At 35.3% G+C, this 17,863-nt stretch overlaps 2 protein-coding genes across 3 annotated transcripts in view; one reads left to right on the plus strand and one right to left on the minus strand.

The window, feature by feature from the left end:
* The window catches only part of Lrrn3 (leucine rich repeat neuronal 3), a 34,336-nt gene extending 25,707 nt beyond the window's left edge, over positions 1–8,629 (minus strand). Inside the window, exon 1 of the mRNA XM_013024064.1 lies at positions 8,120–8,629. The gene's annotated coding sequence lies outside the window, so the exon portion shown is untranslated. The remainder of the gene's footprint in view (positions 1–8,119) is intronic.
* The window catches only part of Immp2l (inner mitochondrial membrane peptidase subunit 2), an 863,335-nt gene that overhangs the window by 433,199 nt on the left and 412,273 nt on the right, over positions 1–17,863 (plus strand). The gene's annotated exons all lie outside the window — the stretch shown is intronic.

Here is a 17,863-nt window from a genome sequence, read left to right on the forward strand (position 1 = left end):
TTTTTATTACCTCCAAACTAAATGTCTTTTTCAGCCAACTGCTTATGATTTTTAAATAAATGTTCAGTTTGATATACAGATTAATTCAATAAACCTAAATGTTAATTATTGGAGGAGTTAGTAATATTTGACTCTTATTTTCTAGTGCAGCCTTTCCCATGTAGGACAACCAAATTGCAGAAGTCCCCTGAGAGCCTTTGGAGAGGACATTGAGTAAGAAATACTGGTTTTACAAACAACTGGTATGCACACTTCTGCTGAAGTTTTAGGTTTAGCTCAGTGCATTCATTTGAGAAGTGAATTAGAGCTTTTATCAATTAACTTTGCATATTAGAAGCTTATTAATACTTAGGAGGATTGATGAATTTCATTGAAAGTTGATGATCCTATTAGCAGTGAAATAGCATTCAGCCTTTCTTAACTTCCTTTGTTTAAAAGAGCATATAGTGTGGGATAAAAAGAATCCACAAATTGGGATTGGATCCTTGGAAGGAAATTTGTGGCCTATAAGCTAAGCTGTGCGGTTTTCCTTTATGCCATCATTGCCCTGCATGATTGCAGGTGATGGAGCATGTTGAATCCTACTTGAAGAATGTGAAAGGAAAAAAAGAAAGAAAGAAAGCTAGTTCTCTAAACTGAGCGAGAAAAGAATCATTTCAGTGAATACTTAAATAAAAACAAGTAAAAAATTACTCGTTTACCAGAAGCAAACACAAGGAAAAATTCATTCTTCATTGCAGTATGAATGAATTCTGCAATGAGACATTTTTATGAGTCACATGTATGACATGAAATTATCAGTGGAGTAAGATTTTGAGCCAGCATCTGCCTCTGGGAAGGCAATGTAAACTAGGTTATTTAGAAGAACCGATAGGAGGCAGTGTTGCCTTGGAAACAAAAGTTTGTGCTTTAAAGTCAGAATGAAGTTTATTTTCCTGTTCTGCCTTTAAATACTTGTGATATTGGTTTTCATTGTAAAATGAGGTCAAGAGTAGTTATTTAATTCATATGGTTAGTGTGAAGATTAAGTGATAACATGCCTATTTAGTGTTTGTCACAGTGTTTGTCACAGAAGAAGCATATGTAATAAATATTGCAAGTATTGTCTTTTCCCAAGTAAGCAAAAGATTATCTAAGAAACATTATGTTATTTGAACTTATCCGTTTTCTGCTTATATTCATTTATGTCATAATGTTTCTTTTAATTCTTGATTTCTTTGATCATGTTGTTCCAGAACAGCATATTATGTTATAGTTTATACTGTGACTATAAGTGAGACTTTAATATGTACAAAGAATTTGCTTGTTCCTTTAAAATAAAGCAATGGATTAATGAAATGGTAGTTTGGCAAATGACTCATTAATTTTTAAATAGTTAACAGACCATCACTTTGTAACACACTGAGCAGCTAGAGTATTTGTTAAGGAAAATGTGGGTGTGCTAAACTATACTAAGAGGAACAAATATAAATGATATGTTTTGTAAGTGAATCAGTTCAGCTGTTGACACAATAAATTGACTTGTTGGATGAATAAAGTCTAAGCTCATGTCTTATAAATGACATTTCATATATTTTTCATATAAAAATTGCTGTTAACAGAGCTTCTAAGGTTTCCATGTGCTTAGAATAAATTTCTAATATGATCACATTATGTAAAAACATAATGTGATCATATTGTTTTTGCCTTTGCGTCTGTCCTGTAGCTTTTTCTCTTTCACAGTGTAGCATTGGAATCTGGAACCTTTTGTCTATCTTTCTCTCTCTCTCTGTCTTTTTCTCTCTCTCTGTCTCTCTCCCTTTGGAGAAATCAGAATATATTCATTCTAAATGTATATTGAAATTGTTATCTACAACTATGGAAATTTCAGTAAGGGTCATTTTGTGTTCTTCAGATGTTGGATACTCTTTGTAGAACACATTCAGCATGTAGTGTTTCTGAATGTCTTGAGTTTTGGTAAAAGTGGAATTAAGTACAGAACCCATAACCACTGCTAACAAACAATCATGAGATTACTATTTCTTGTGCATATAAATAAAATAATAAGGAAATTATTCTAAAGAGATAAAGTCCATTAGGAATTGTATCTCTGGAATGTATGTTTTTTAACTCCCTTTTTGAATTTTAAGTTTGTTTCTTAACAAGGTAAACTGCAAATTAGTTAACAATGTGATTTAAATGTCTTGACTTTCTGGCCTTAAGAGACTGTATGATAGACCAAATGTCATTTTAATGAAATTAATCTAGTTTAGTGTTTGTTTTTATTTCCTTATATATTTTATCAAATTTCTTAAATTTAGAAAATATGTTCAAGTCAGTCTTTTCGACCACAGTGAAAATGAGGCACTGTAAATATTTTTGTCACCAAAATGTCTAATATTCCATGCCATTCATAACTGTTATGTGTGAGTTTTCTGAAGGCTTTTGCTTAGATCAAGACCCATTCACGTTCACGAAGGAGAACATTTTCCCTGGTTGCTGCTTTATGTAAGTAGGAAATACGAAGTTCTTCAGGAATTGAGATCCTAAGCACTTCATCCCTGAAAAAAGAATATGTTGCCTATTTATGTAAAGCTTTTGATGGATTCAATGGGCCTTTTCCATACAGAATGCAAACATTCATGATGGCCCAATTTCTTCCCTGAGTAGAGTTGCTGGTTATCTGTGGAATGCTTCACTTTCAAGTAAAGCTTGAAAGGACAAACTTTAGAACATGGGGTTTAGCAATTTTCATTTATCTCAAAGACTCTATGGGTTTTGAAAGCCAAATTTTCCCTAGAAAAGGCTCCCAGAATAATATGAATAACTGGCCTTTTGGTTTATTAACTTACAAATTCACTAGTAGTTTTGAATGGGTAAGTGTGTAATTTTTCCCCCAAGTCAGACTAATCAGAATGGAACTGCCAAAGAAATTGCTTTTATGTTGGCACTTTACCCATGGGTGGTCTAGATAAATAGGGACTTGAGGGGTCTAAATAAATAGACTTTGTATATAATGTTTTCCAACCTGGAAAATCCTCAAGTATTTATCCATCCTGTTATATTCTGTATATTCAAACTTTGAAACCTTTGCCAGTTATTGATTTATCAGAGTGGTAACACTGTCAAACAAATATATGGGTGAGTAGATAGAGCATCATAAAATAATTTTAACTTAAGAATTGATGTTGGTTGTGTTCTTTTTTTTTTTTAATGCAGAGTTCCGTTTCCAAAAACCTAACCAGATAGAATTGTATGGTACAAAGAAGATAGGACTTGGAAGGGTAAGGTTTAGAGAGGAAGTTCGGGAAGGCGGGGGGAGTGGGTTTTATTAATGACTCTGAAGAATGGGACCAGAGCTGTACCAATGCCGTCACCCACTCTCTGGACTCACTATTCTCTGGCTCTTCGGCAGATTAGCAAAGCCTCTAACTTCACAGAACCTCATTCTCCATCTTTAAAAGAAAGTATAACAATCATCATATTATCTTACTCTTCCAGATAGTTGAGAAGTACAAATGATATTATTGCAAAAGTACTTTCTAAACTAGGTGTTGACATAAATACAATTAGTATTTAATTTATTTTGTATCCTTATTTCCTAAAACTTTGGGGCTCTATTAATTACTATTGCATTAAATTTGCAACATTTGGAGAACATATATAAAACAGAGATACTTGCCAAAGAAAAGATTTTAAAAAATGGGTTGTAAAACTGTTGAGATGTCATTACTTGCAAAGGCTTGTACTCTTAAATCTGGTAATAAAAATCTAAGGTAGAGGGGGACTGCTATCCTGGGTATAGGAAGGGTCCTGAGAATGGACATGTGTATACAGAGAGCACATGTTAAGTGCCTTAAAGCATTTACAGTGAAATTGAGTTAAAAAAAAAAAGATGTGAGAGACACATCTCTTTAGAATTCTTAGAAAAACTTACAGCTCACAGTAGGCAATCAGTTGCAGAATCTTTGTTGGTACAGGATAGCAGTAGTCTTACTAAGATGTTTTTAAAACCAGGCTAACTTTTATGACTCGCCCCAGAAACTAGTGGACTATATCCAAAAGATGAATTAAGGGTTTGAAATAGTTGCTATATATTTAACAAATCATTACTGTTTCTATTATTGAATGCTAGCTTTTGCTTTTAGAGTACTTTATTTTCTAGATAGACATTTCTTTAAATTTTTGGCACATATTTCTGAGTCTTCATACATTATTTTTGGAAGACAGAGGAAGCAGAATTTAATGGGTTGGTGGAGGGAGTACTCTAAGGGATTCCACCCTAGGTCTCTCCAATAAATAGCATACAACATAAAAGATAATGTAGATTATATTTCATCATAACAATGTAAACTCTTTGGACCTGTTCCTTCACTTTTCAAATGAACACATTAGACTAATTGCTAAAGGTCACCTTCAATTCAAAAATTATTATTATTTGACAGTGTTTTTCTCTTTCTCATTGCCCTATGCTCAAATTGGGAAATATTCCTTTTACTAATGATGTTCTTAAAAAGTAGCCCTTTGTTAGGACTTTAAAATGAATGTACATGATAGCAAATAGATAATGCACAAACTCCATGCAAATAAAGTAAGTGACCTGGAAGGTGTTAGACCTCATAAGACCTGAGATGAGCAAGTCTTCCTGGCTAACGTTGTGTTTGTTGATCTCTAAGCACCATCTTTTGAGATCTTCCAGTCGCCCCATCATGTTCAAGAAAACATTTTGATTTCTCCCTGTGACTTTTCTGCATACTCTGGCAACACTTTTTAATATTGTAATATCATTCTCTTTCATGTTGTAACTTAAGGAATCATTGCTATTATGTTCTCCTGGTGACTTTCTACACATCATCCCACAAGAGATAGAGATTAGTGCTTTGAGCTCTGGGAAGGTCCTACGTTTAATTGTTATACAGGGAAGATGTCCTTAGTTGTCTTGGCATAGACAGTATAAGAGCTTTATTTCGGCAGTATTAGTGTATTGTCTGGGGTTTACCCAATTTCTTTAGTTCTATGCACCAGAGCAACTTTGAAGTAGCTACACACTCAAAATCAGAAATACATGGGATATATCAGTGTAATGCAGATGTGTCCAGTGTTTCTCCAGATTATCTGGAGCCACATACTTTAAAATTATTTTGGAGTGGGTCATCCTTACTGAGACTAAAGATGGAGACTCATTTTTTTTTAAATCATGTTATTATCTTCCATTGAATGATTTCCTTCAGACTTATCCATCATATCTATAGATCATCTTCAGGACCACTGATTCTAGTAATAATATTTAACTTAATGTAAGTTGGGGGAAAAACACCTTACATTATTAACCCTTCTGATCAACTGAATTAGTTTGCAGAAAATATCATAATGTTATGTTACACAGGAAGTTTTCATCAGAAAAGAATAATATTATAGTAGCTAGATAAAATTGTAACATCAAATCCTTGTTGTAGCAAAAGCAGTAGATATGAAAAAAAGAACAAAGAAACGGTGAGATCCAGCTAGTGAATCTGAAGTTGATCACCTTTCTCATAAGTCTCTAAATGGCTGGCCTAGAAAACAGGTAATATTGCTTATAAAACCACTAACAGCAGCAATAACTATCGCCATGAGAGAAAAATCCCACCTTCTCCTCAGCATTTGATTTCATGATGTTGCCTGTGACAGGCGACACCCTGAAAAGATGGTCCTTGGAAGCTTGTCCCACCAGAAAGCTATTGTGTCGGCATTGCTACATGACGGGGGGAGACTGTGGATGGCTAAATCTTCCAGATGTGCCCATATGTGTATCATCTGGCATGGCATCACATCACCAAACTCCCTGGCACATGCTAAGTGACAACCCTGGGGGCTTGGAGTCACTCTTTCTTTCTCAGGCTCACTGTGGACATATTGCTGACTTCAGATAGCCACAAAATATGTATTCAAGCTTTACTATGACTCAGGAGTGAATCCTTCTTCTTTGTGGCCATTGATTGCAATTTGAATATAGACTGGGTAAGGTTTGAGAATATGTGTTTGGTATGAAAAGTTTTCCTGGAAAAGGTCTAGGAACAAACGGAAATCAATACTGCAATGTTACATCATATAGTAGTTTGAAATGGGGAGGTTGGATATCTACTTCAAGCTTTTCCTCTTGGTTACAAACTTAGGAGCAACCTCAAAATAACAGATCCAATCAGTTTCAAAAGCAGCACTTCTAATGAATAGCAGGAGAGCAAATAAAGCACCTTTTCCTCTTAGTAATAAATCATTTTGTTTTTGCTATGGATTGCATGTGGCATTTGAGGCAGAGCGAGCCGGGCTGCCAATATTGCAAGCTAACGCTTCAGCACCTTGCATTTTTCACTCTGAAAAGGAACCCTCTTCCTAAACTTGTTCATTTCACAGAGGGAAAATCGAAGCCAATGGCAGATTGTCAGAGCTGCTTTATTGTCATCATTTACAAAGGTCGCTGGAATTAATTGACTCTTTCGTTACATATTGTAAACAGACTCATTTTTTTCCCAACATATTTATGAGAAAGTGGCAGGATCTAAGTGGCTAGTTATTGTCTTACGGTTTTGGCATATGTTATAAACCGGGAAACCAAGGATAATTCTGAAATCACAGTTTAGAGAGAAAAACAACAACACCAAAACACAAAAAACACAGTTTCAAAAACAGCCGAGTCTATTAACTGGTTAGTTGAACTGAAGGGAAGGAGGGGAGAGAGAGAGCCACAACAGAGGAAATGTAAATTCTGAGTTTAATATCTATGCAGGACCCATTAATGGGTCCTGAATGTTTCCAGGACATCCTCAATTGGTCTTGTCTCTTTGAAAGCATATTCTAAGTAGCTGGCTTCCTTTTACAAGACTGACAGTAAAAATTAGCCCACATTCTTTCTATTCCATGAATCATCACTCCATGGATGCTCATAGAGTTTACTGAGCAAAGGCGTTTACTCTCAAAGACATTGCTTCTGAAGCAAGAGATGAGAAACATAGAATATGAGTAATTTTTATAGTAACAGTGCACACTATTTTCTTGGTAGATATTCTGAATCTTGACTTCTCTTTTTCCTTTTTCACACTGTCCTCTTTTCCCTAAATTACGAAGGTTCTACTCATAATCATCGTCTGCTTTCACTAAAATTAGAGCCACAGGAACAAGGACATATTGTTAAAAATGAATAAATTAAGACGCGGATTAAGCCACCCAGCTCAATAACAGCAAAGGGAATATTGCAGTTGGTTTGAACAAACAGTCTTCTTAAATAGGAAATGTACTTTGAAGCCGTCCTGCTGCGATCCTGTTAATTACCAAAGAAGATTAGAACTCTTCGGGTTCCTGGGATCTTTTTACCTAGAGTGTGGCAGTTCCAGCTGCATTTGCAATCAGACATTTGCTCTGTCCCCTTGGATCAGCGGGTGAGGGGATGTTATTAAAGGGAAGTCATTTACCCCAATCAGTAAGATGTAGCCTGGCAGAAATTCAATAACTGTGATATTCTCATTCCCCTACTCTGGTTAGTGGTTTTCACCCTTGACAGACAACAGCATTTGCGGTAATCTCCATCCATGGGGTGAAAAGGAACAAAAATGCCCCCATTAGGCAGAACCGTTTCAAAACACAGAAAGATATGTGATCTGCTTTTCCTTACAAATCATGTGAAGAAAAAGGGAACTCACCCTCCTCCCAGCCCCCTCCCCCTTCTCTCTTTTCCTGGGCCGATCTCCTTCTCTCCCCCACTTGTCTCTCCCTTTCCTTCCCTCTTCTTCTCCATTGACCCCTTCTCTTCTCTCCCTCCTCTTTTCTCCTCCCCCAGCACTGCTTTTTTTTTCCTCTCCCACTCACATCCTCTGATTGGCATTCAAGCTAGTAAAAAGCATGTTGGAGAATTCCACAAACACAGCTAGGCACACACAGAGCCTGAGGCGGCTGGGGGAGGGGGGGGACGCGGGAGGCGGGTGTTGCATGTGAAATTCTCCTCTAAAGTAAAATGTAAAGAAAAATGCTCTGAGAATTCAGACAAGGAGTACACATCAATGGAGAATTTAAGTACATATATACCATATGTATTAAAAGAAAAAGCGAGCACACATACAGCAACCAAAAAGAGTACATTTAGATAGATGAGTAGATTTAAACTTACCTTGCAAAAGCCGTTTCCGTGCTGGGCTACCTCCTGGGTCCCTGCGTGCTGAATTCCTCAGTCCCTCCAGTTCAGATAATCACATGTCTGTCTTCTTGCCTGGAAGTAAGTCGGTGCATATGTGTGTGCGCGTGTGCTTGTGTGTGTAATAAAGTACACACAAATATGTACTGTAGATGGGGACGCATGCACACAATCGGATCTCTGGATTCTAAAACATACAGGAAGCCAGAGGCTGCAGCAAGAATTCCTTCTTTCCCCCAGAACTCTGGGTCGGCAGGCTTGAGACTCTCAATCCAGTGAAGAGAGAGCGTTGGAGCTGGCTTGCTTTCTCCTCGTTTCCATGGTGGTTAGTGGTGCATCGTTCACCAGATCAGTTGTCACACTGACATGGTGCTGCCTGCTCAGCGGTCATTAATAACTGAACACCCTCCACTCCCCAGAGAGGAGCCAATCGCTTCCGACTGCCAAGATGTAGCACACGCAGCTGCTCCAGTCTGGTTGGCTGAAGCAACCTGTCAGTTCTATGACACTGCCGTTCAGGGTACAAATAAATGAAACAGGCTCGCAGATTTTCCTAGGAATCATTTTGTTTCTTTTTCTTTCTTTCTTTAAAAAAAAATTCCTTCAAAGGAATGTTGGAAATTTTTGACAAGTTTTCCCAGTTGAGTGATATCAATCATTGAGAGAAACTTTTATTTTTTTGCTCTGAAAATAGGCAGACTAGATACTATTAATAGGATTTCCCAAATCTTAAAAACACCTGGTAGAGACTTATGCCTCAGAGTCCTGCTCTGTGAAGTTCAGCAGTGGCTGTGTGATTTGAGCAGAGCAAGCCCCAAACTGTTTTGTGTGGCATTCTCTGAAGTTCCTACTTCATTTTATACATGAGCACTTCTATCCAGCAATGCTCTTTTCTCTTGGCCTTTTTTTTCCTTTTGTTCTCCCTCTCTCTCTTTCTTTTATTTTATTTTTATCTGGGCTGATCAGATTTGAATAATATTAATAATGTTGCTTCTTTATTACTTTACAATGCTGGCATGTGTATAGAAGGACATTTTCAAAAATATGTATTGTCAGTTATATTGACTCACTTCTACATGATGCAATAAATATCACAGCCATAGATGAATGGATATGTTTAGTGTTGTCTCTGTGTGTATTTGTGTGTGTATGTGTGTATGTGGTTTTCACCATGTATGATTTACTTTGGGAATATTTCTACTATAAAACCATTAGGTCCTTAAAATTTATTTTTTTAATCTTATGCCTATTGACTCTGAATGGATTTTAACTAGAAACTGTCCTCTTGAGGCATATATGTAAAACACTTTTTGGATTTACCAGAAATTTGGAAAACACAGAAAAAGTATAGTTGTATGTATATCTCAAAGAACATTTATGAAAAGATGAAAGTAGTTTTAAAATACATATTTATAGCTTCATTAACATACTTCATTAAAATTTTTGAGAGGAATGGAATATGAAGATTAATTTATTATCAGGTCAAAAACCAGGCTAGATTCATGAACCGAGCCCTAGTTTTGAAAGACTACCCTCTAGTGGAGTAAAAAGAAATGACATTCGTTAGAAGAAGGAAAAAAAAAGCTTCATATCTAATAGTTCTTAAGGTATATCTTGAAATAACATAGGCCAGTAGTTTAGTTATAATCATAATAGGTAAGAAATTTAAAAACAGTAGCATTGTTCTAACCATAATTATTTTCTGTAAATATTTTCATCAATTATTTTCTTCAGTAAAAAGCTACCAAATGATTTTATTTATTCATGTTCATATGTTTCGGTGGGTTTTAGTATATAGCCTAGGTGGGCCTCAAACTTTCTGTCTTCCTGCCTCAGCCTGCCATGTTCTGGAGTTACAGACGTGTTTCACTTATTTTTGAATATTAAAAAGTCATTTAAGTGGTTACTAATGTTTTGAATAAAGATCAATTTATAATAAAGTGATGTTTTTTCTTTAGCTAATAACGCTTTACCTAAAAGCACTTTGTACTTTACTAAAGTCACAGAGGAAAGTCTAGGGAGATTAGGGATCAAGCTCATCACCAGGGATGCTGTGTTGGAGTGTGTCTACATATAATTTAATATGTATAACATATTAACTGTGATAATCATTCTTCTTTCCCTCTAATTATACTTCCTTCACTTCTAATGTTTTTAATATTTCAATCATTTCAACTTTTTCCTGACTCATTACTACACATGGAAGAATTAAGATTGTGATAATTTGAAGCATAAAATTTCCCTTTATACTATGATTCCTTAAACATTTCATTTTGGTTAATTAGTATTGGTTATATAATTGGAAAAACCTATAAGCAAACCAATTATAATACATTTTCATAACAGAAGATAAGTTGTGATGCTCAATCAAATACATGATAAAGTATTTCCATGGTTTTTCTTTTTTCTTTTATTGGGAAGGTGATGCACAGAGTAGTTAGTTAAGTAAGGAAATGAGTACAATTCTTGTCAAACACTCTTACCTCCTCCCTTGTTTCTCCCACTTTCCCTACCTCCGCCTCCTCTCCCCCACCAAGTAGTAAAGTTCATTTCCAACCTAGTATCTTGTATCACTTGTGAGTATTAATCTTCATATTCCATTCTTCTCAACAATGTTAATAAAATATGTTAATGAAGTTGTTAATATGCATTTTAAACCATTGCGTTGGTACACCATGATTTTTAAATGAAACTAAAAATAATACCTGGTATTTTAAATTTCATTCTTATTCAGAAAAAAAGAAAAATTTAAGATTTAATTTTATTATAATTGAGTACTATTTCATCTTATTTTCTAAGTTAATTTTTTTCAGTACTGGGAATTGGATTCAGGATCTTATATTTTCTAGGCAAGCACCTCAGCCCTTTGGTTTTCTTTTTGTTTTAATATTTATTTTATTTATTTTTAGGCAGGGTCTTGTTAACTTTGTCTCAGTTGTCCTCAAATTCGATTGTCCTACCCCTGCCTCCCAAGTAGCTGAGATTATCGATGTAAACCACCGTGCCTTGTTGCATTTTTTTTTAAAAAACACTATATCATAGAGCCTTACAATGAAATTTCACTTGTGGGAGAAAGGTAATAAGTGACATTTAATGAAAAGAAGGATTTTTTTCTTTGGCTGTGGTTTTCAAACTGCTACAGAAAGCTTTTACTAGAATTAGTATATTTTTTGTGTGCTCTCTCACTTACAGAGAAGTTGATCATCCATTAGAAATATAAAAGGCTTTACCAAGAGATATGTGAAAATTTTGTTTAGGTATCACATTTATAGTGATCTATAATCATATCTACAATAAAATATCGAACCAGGTAAGAACCATGAATCTTAGAACCACAATGCTCTAGGTCAAGAGACTATGTTTTATACTTGTAAGTGTTATACATAGCTTCCACAAGATATCCAAGCACACAACCTTTAGGACTTTCAATATTTCTATAATCAAGGGGTCAATCTATAATCTAGGGGTTAGTGGACAGATCTGTATTTACTTCTTCTGTTTTCTTTCCTCTAGTTTAACCCTTATGTCCTTTCCTTTCTTCTTGTTTTTTTTTCTTTATTTTCTCATTTCTTTATTGAGAGTTTGCTGAAACTACAAGAAACTACACATTGTAAATATACTGTATTTCACAGGTGTGCATATTAACTATATTGTAGTAGATGCAGCAATTTGCAAATGAGTATTCAGTCTTAATGAACATGTATTGAAATTATTTAAAAACCAATAAATAAATAACTAAATACATTGGAATTGTTTAAAAACATATGAATAATTAACCTTTAAGTTACATTGAAAAGATCCCCTTGCTCATTATCAAAAAATGAGAGAATGCAGAGGTAAGCTGAGTTAGTGGCTGAAGTTATTGATTTATGGCTATTTCATCCTGGGCCTTATTTACCTGAGTGCTTTTGTTAGAGAAATACTGTAGGCAATGTGTAGATTAAAGGCCTGGGGACGGACTGACTGAATGAATGAATCCTTAGCTTGCCACTTTCTAGGTCTGTGAACCTGAGCATTATGCTAAGCATCATCACTGTTAAGTATTGTCTGTGCATCTTAGCTTAAGTCTCAGCTTGATATATCATTTTCCTCCTCAGACTGTTATGAGAATTAGAGTGATTACTATATAACACAGTTTAGAAAATGCATGAAATACAGGAAGACTGACATATATATTATTTGATAGCATTTTTGACATTATTTTCATTGTGTTCATTGTCATCAGAATTGACTGTTCTTCCTCTTCATTCTTCTCTACTACCACCATCATTTTGTTCTGGCTCCCCTTTGTAATGTCCTTTTTGCTACGTGTGTGTGTGTGTGTGTGTGTGTGAGAGAGAGAGAGAGAGAGAGAGAGAGAGAGAAAGAGAGAAAGAGAGAGAGAGATAGTCAACAGACCTTGACTTACTTACATTTTATTCTTTGTGTGTACATGTATGTATGTGTGTCAACAGTTCTCCACTCATATTTTTAATCCTTGTGTACATGAATGTCTGTGATCTTGCTTGGCCTTCTTGCTCATGGGTGGCACTCTACCACTACCACTTGAACCATGCTCAATTGGAGATGACGTCTTATGGATTCTCTTTCCTAGACTAGCTTTGAACCCTGTTGGTTTTAGCCTTCTGAATAAGTAGGATTACAGGTGTGTGTCACTGCACCCAGCTATGTTATGTGTTCTTAAATAAGTTGTTCTAGCTCCAACTCCAGCCATCTTCTCTGGAATTGTTTTCTTTTCCTCTTATGACTTGCCACTTTTCTGGTCTTAGCATTGTTTCTAAAATGTTACCTCTTTTCCCTTTTTAATTGGTAAAATTCTCTCTGAAGGAGTGTATCTCTTATTATGCCAATAACCTCTAACAATGAATAAAAACAGAGAAAGCATTTGTTGAACACTAACATAAATTTGTATGTTATGGAAGTTATTTAATCCTCAAAACATCCTTACTAAATGTGAACATATTTATATATTTCTTTTCTATCAGACAATGTAAAAATCTTGCCTGAAAAAAATCAGTTTATTTGCCCAGTGTCCCAAAACTATAAAATAATGGGGCTAAAATTTGAACTCAGTTCTGCTTACAGAACCAAGACTTTTTCCTTTGCACAAGGCACTCAATATTCATTTGTAAAATAAATGAATGCTTGATGGATGGCTGTGCCAACCAATTCAATGTAGTCAGCAACCAGGGATGCTACAAATAAAATACTGTTTTTTTTTAAAGAATGGATTTTATGCGCTAGACAGTGGGTGCTTTTATATAGTTATGGTTGTTCAGTGTTGATGACAGAATTTTTATTGCTGTCACGAATTGAAAAATACAACTTAGAAGAAATGTAGTGCCTGGTGAGAAAGATGAGTTGATAGGCTCACAATGCTGAGTGTCTGTGAGTGGAGTACTGGTCGTGAGGGGCTGACATTGTTCTAAGAAAGTCTTCTGTGGCATTGTCCTTTTTACTCTAATTGTGGTAACAAATCAGCCTTCAGTTAAGTTAGAAACATGACATAAAAAAGCTGGTTGTTAGAATATTTTCCCCCAGTGTTATCTGACTGTGTTTTTTTCTTTGTTTGTTTTTGTTTTTGTTTTTGGTCTGTTGTGGGGCTTGAGCTCTGGGCCTGGGCTCTATCCCTGAGATCTTCAATGCAAGGCAAGCACTCTACCACTTGAGCCACAGTGCCACTCCTGGTTTTCTGGTGGTTAACTGGAGATAAGGGTCTTATGGACTTTCTTGCCTGGGCAGGCTTTGAACCGTGATCCTCAGATCTCAGCCTCCTGAGTAGCTAGGATTACAAGTGTGAACCACCTGCAACCAGCCTTACTGGGGTTTTTAATTTTTTCATTTTTTTTTTGTCAAGGTAATGTACAGAGGGGTTTCAGTTACATAAGTAAGGTAATGAGCACATTTCTTGTAAACTTTGTTACCCTTTCCCTATGAGGGCTATTTGTAATGAAGGAAAGGAAAAGATTCCATTTAAAAACAAAAGTAATTTCATCATTAAAGGAAAATTGCAACCAAAAATAAGGTGTCAGATACTTAGGGGATGGATCTTCCTTTCTCCATTTCTTTCCGAGATTCCTGTCCTTTGTCTCTTTTATCTTTTAAATACCAGTAGTTTATCATCTTGTCTTTTCTCTGAACCTGCCAACTACAGTTGGAAACAACAACAAAAAGACACTGTTAAGATTACCCCCAATAGGCAAGACAGAATATGTATTATTTTCTCTTGTGTGGTATGATCTAGATTGATAAAATGCAAAAGTATTTAATACATTGCAAGTAGCTGAGCACAGTGCTCTACACTTATAACTATTGGGATGCTGAGACAGGAGGGTCATTTGAGCCCAGTAGTTTGGGCTATCCTGAGCAATACTGTTAGATGCTGTGTCCTAAAGAGAAAACTAGAAGTACAGTAGGTAAATAGATAAATAGCAAGACCAATTGGCACATAGTTTGTAAGTTGTACTATGTAAATAAATGTTAAACACTAAATATAACACTAGGAAGATAAGTTTTTTCTGTATCTTAACTCCACAAACATTTTATAGTCAATGTATATTGATTTAGTAATCAGAAATAACTATTACTTTTATTACTTTTAAATAATGTATGAATTCTCCCATAGTAATTTTTTAGTTTTCTAATTAGAGTTATTTTGCTTGGACAAAATACTTAACTTTCTTGATAATATTCAGTTATTTAAACATTTAATAATTAAAATAGAAATAATAGCAAAAATGACAATCATTGACCATTTTTTGAACACTCATTTTTGTACAAAGTAGTGTGTTAGAAATTTTCATGAATTCTGCCATTCAGTTCTCCCTCTTACTTAGAGAAATATTAGCCTCATTAGCAGATCAGGAAGCTGAAATTTTGGCCAGGTATGCTAAAAAGTCACATACTTGCTGTAACTGGACAGACCTTGGTGTGATGTTTAAGGCTGACTCTCATATCCCCATTGGCATGCTGACGTGGAGATGCTCCCCTAACCACTGCCGCCTCTTTCTCACTCCCAGTACATCCCCTCCCTCAACAAATCTCAGCTCCTCATTTCCTCTACTCAGCTTGCATTTTGTACTCATGTGCTTATGTCTTCTGTGAGCATACTACTACTACATATCTGTGAAAGAAAATGCATATCATTTAAGACGCCCTCCCTCCAACGGAGTATTTTTCATTTCATTGCACATTTAATTTTCTTTTTATTACAGTGTTTATCTTGCATCATCGTGTATTTCAAGTTAGATAATAAGTGACTTGAGAGCAGAAACTATGTCTTATAGTACTTGCATTTTTAATCAGTATACTTTCTATGTTAAAAGATTATTGCGTATGAGTATATATTTTGTGTGATTATTTACTCCAGTATCATTTACTTAAAAGAATAAATCATGCAAGTCACTCCAAAAAGATGGATTTCATCAGATTCAGTGGCTTGAGTTGCACTTGAGGTTATTCATTTCAGAGCTCTCTATTAGGAGAGAACTGGATGCGTCTCTTGACCGGCCTTTGTTCTTTGCTGGTGATTTCATTTTTTTCCTCTTCTTTCATTATTCCTTAATGAATACAGTTGAATTCAATTAACTACTAAGATTCATCTTAAGTTCTCAACAAAGAGTAAATTCTAAGAACCAATATGGCATGTGAGTTCATATAAATTGTAGGCAAAAATTAAGAATCCAAATGGGCTACGTGAGCACTTTTCTTATAGCTTAATATTCTTTTTCAAAATTTATTTTTTTTGCTTTTATGTATATTCTTTTATAGAAGTTGGTAAATAAAAATTATTAGTAAGTGGCAAAGGTAGTGATTGTGAGCAAGAAAGAAAACTTATTTTTGTCTGTAAAATACTTAGCTATCAGGTTGTATTAAACCTTGTAGATATTAAAGGATCATTTGAATTTCATGAATATTTTATGTCATCTTTACTTGACTTCTACTAGATGGGAAAACAAAGGTGGTTGTTATCATTGTCACCTGATTTTCTTTCTTTATTGATGGACAGTATAGGAAGCCCAGAGTTAAAATTCTTTGCTTAATCTTTTACTCATCAATCATATAGTTTTTCCTTTAGTGTTGGAAAGTGTTTCAAGAATGAAAATCATTCACTTATTCATTTACAAATTGATTCCAGCTTCCATATATGAAAGCATGTATCCTTTGTTTCTCTGGGCCTAACTTGTATCAGTTAACATGATCTTTCTTTCAGGTCTTTTCCTTTTTTTATTTTTATGCTTTGCAAGTGGTATAATATCATTTTTTTCTGTAATTGAGTACAGTTCTATTGTGTGTATATCCCACATTTGCTTGATCCAGTTGTCTCCTAAGTGGCATCTGGACTGATTCCATACCTTGCTATTGTGAAGAGTGGTTTAGTGAACATGATTGTGTGGTGGACTTTCCTGTCATCTTTTGCATAAATGCCCAAGAATGGAATTGCCAGATCATAGAGTAGTTCTATGGGTTTTTGTTGTTGTTGTTGTTGTTGTTGGTTTGTTTTTTAAGAACCTCCATACCACTTTCCGGATTGGTTGAACAAGTTTACATTTTCACCACCAGCGGACGAAGCTTCCTTTTCAGCACTGTGGGGTGGCATCCAAACATACACAAATGCATTAACCAAAATATGGTAGATTTGGGGTTGAACTCAAATGGTGTATTTCCTTAGAAAAGCCAACTTACAGTCCAACAAAATAAACACCAAGAAATAGAAACTCAAAAGACAGTGTAGGATCAAAGGGAGGGGTAGACAAATGAAGAGAGGAAGATGTCATAAAAGCCATAAAATCCAATGTATGTTCTAAAAAATTAAGAAAATCTAAGGAAAAGATAATGTTGGGGTGGGGAAGGGAGTGATGAAAAGGGTGACATTGATCAAGATGCATTGTATTCATATACTGCTTTGATGAGTGGCAACTCCTTTGTATAGCTTCTAGAAGATAATAAAAATATGATTTAAAAAGTTAGCACACTAAATCCTAGCACTAAGCCAGAATCCTAATAGCAATCACAACAATAATAATAAAATGGTAATGATAAAATAGTAAAATTTTAAAAATAAAGAGAAAGAAAGAAAAAGCCATTTATTACAGCTAGTAAAGAGGGCTGAATAGGTGAGAGCCCTTTATCTTCTACCTACATTGACACCATGGGGAATTGTTTAGCCACAAATTGTAATCTGCAGCTCAATTTTACAAGCCTAATGTATTCTACTACAACTATGGGAATCCCACTGGTTCTTTTCACATTTCCTTTTATGCATTTGTAAGCACATTTGCTATCGTTTCAACCTTTTCCCAGATACACCCTTCCGTTGCCTTCCTTAACTGAAGTCTACTTTCCTTTCAGGACTTGAATTTTTGTCAGTCGAGCTCTGCCGGTAGCCACTCAATTTCTCTCAGAGCTGAGTGAGTTGTGTGTATGCACATATACATGTGCATTATGATGGTATCCAAGCACAATCCATTAATTATGTTATTCTTTCAAGGGGCACACATCACTTTATACCTTCCTCATTTGCTACTATCTACTTACCTCTGCCTAGCTTCAAGGCATGATGTCTGTCAAACAATATGTTTTTTCATCTGTACTACTGCTAAAATACTGAGCAATTTCAAAGTCTCTTAAGACTAGATACCAATTACTAAATCTCCATATATGCAAACCAATTTCCTCTTTCACCTCAAAGTCCATTCCCAGGGACATCCTCTTGGTTAT

The sequence above is a fragment of the Dipodomys ordii genome, unplaced genomic scaffold (genome assembly GCF_000151885.1).
Source record: "Dipodomys ordii isolate 6190 unplaced genomic scaffold, Dord_2.0 Scaffold72, whole genome shotgun sequence".
NCBI lineage: Eukaryota > Metazoa > Chordata > Mammalia > Rodentia > Heteromyidae > Dipodomys > Dipodomys ordii.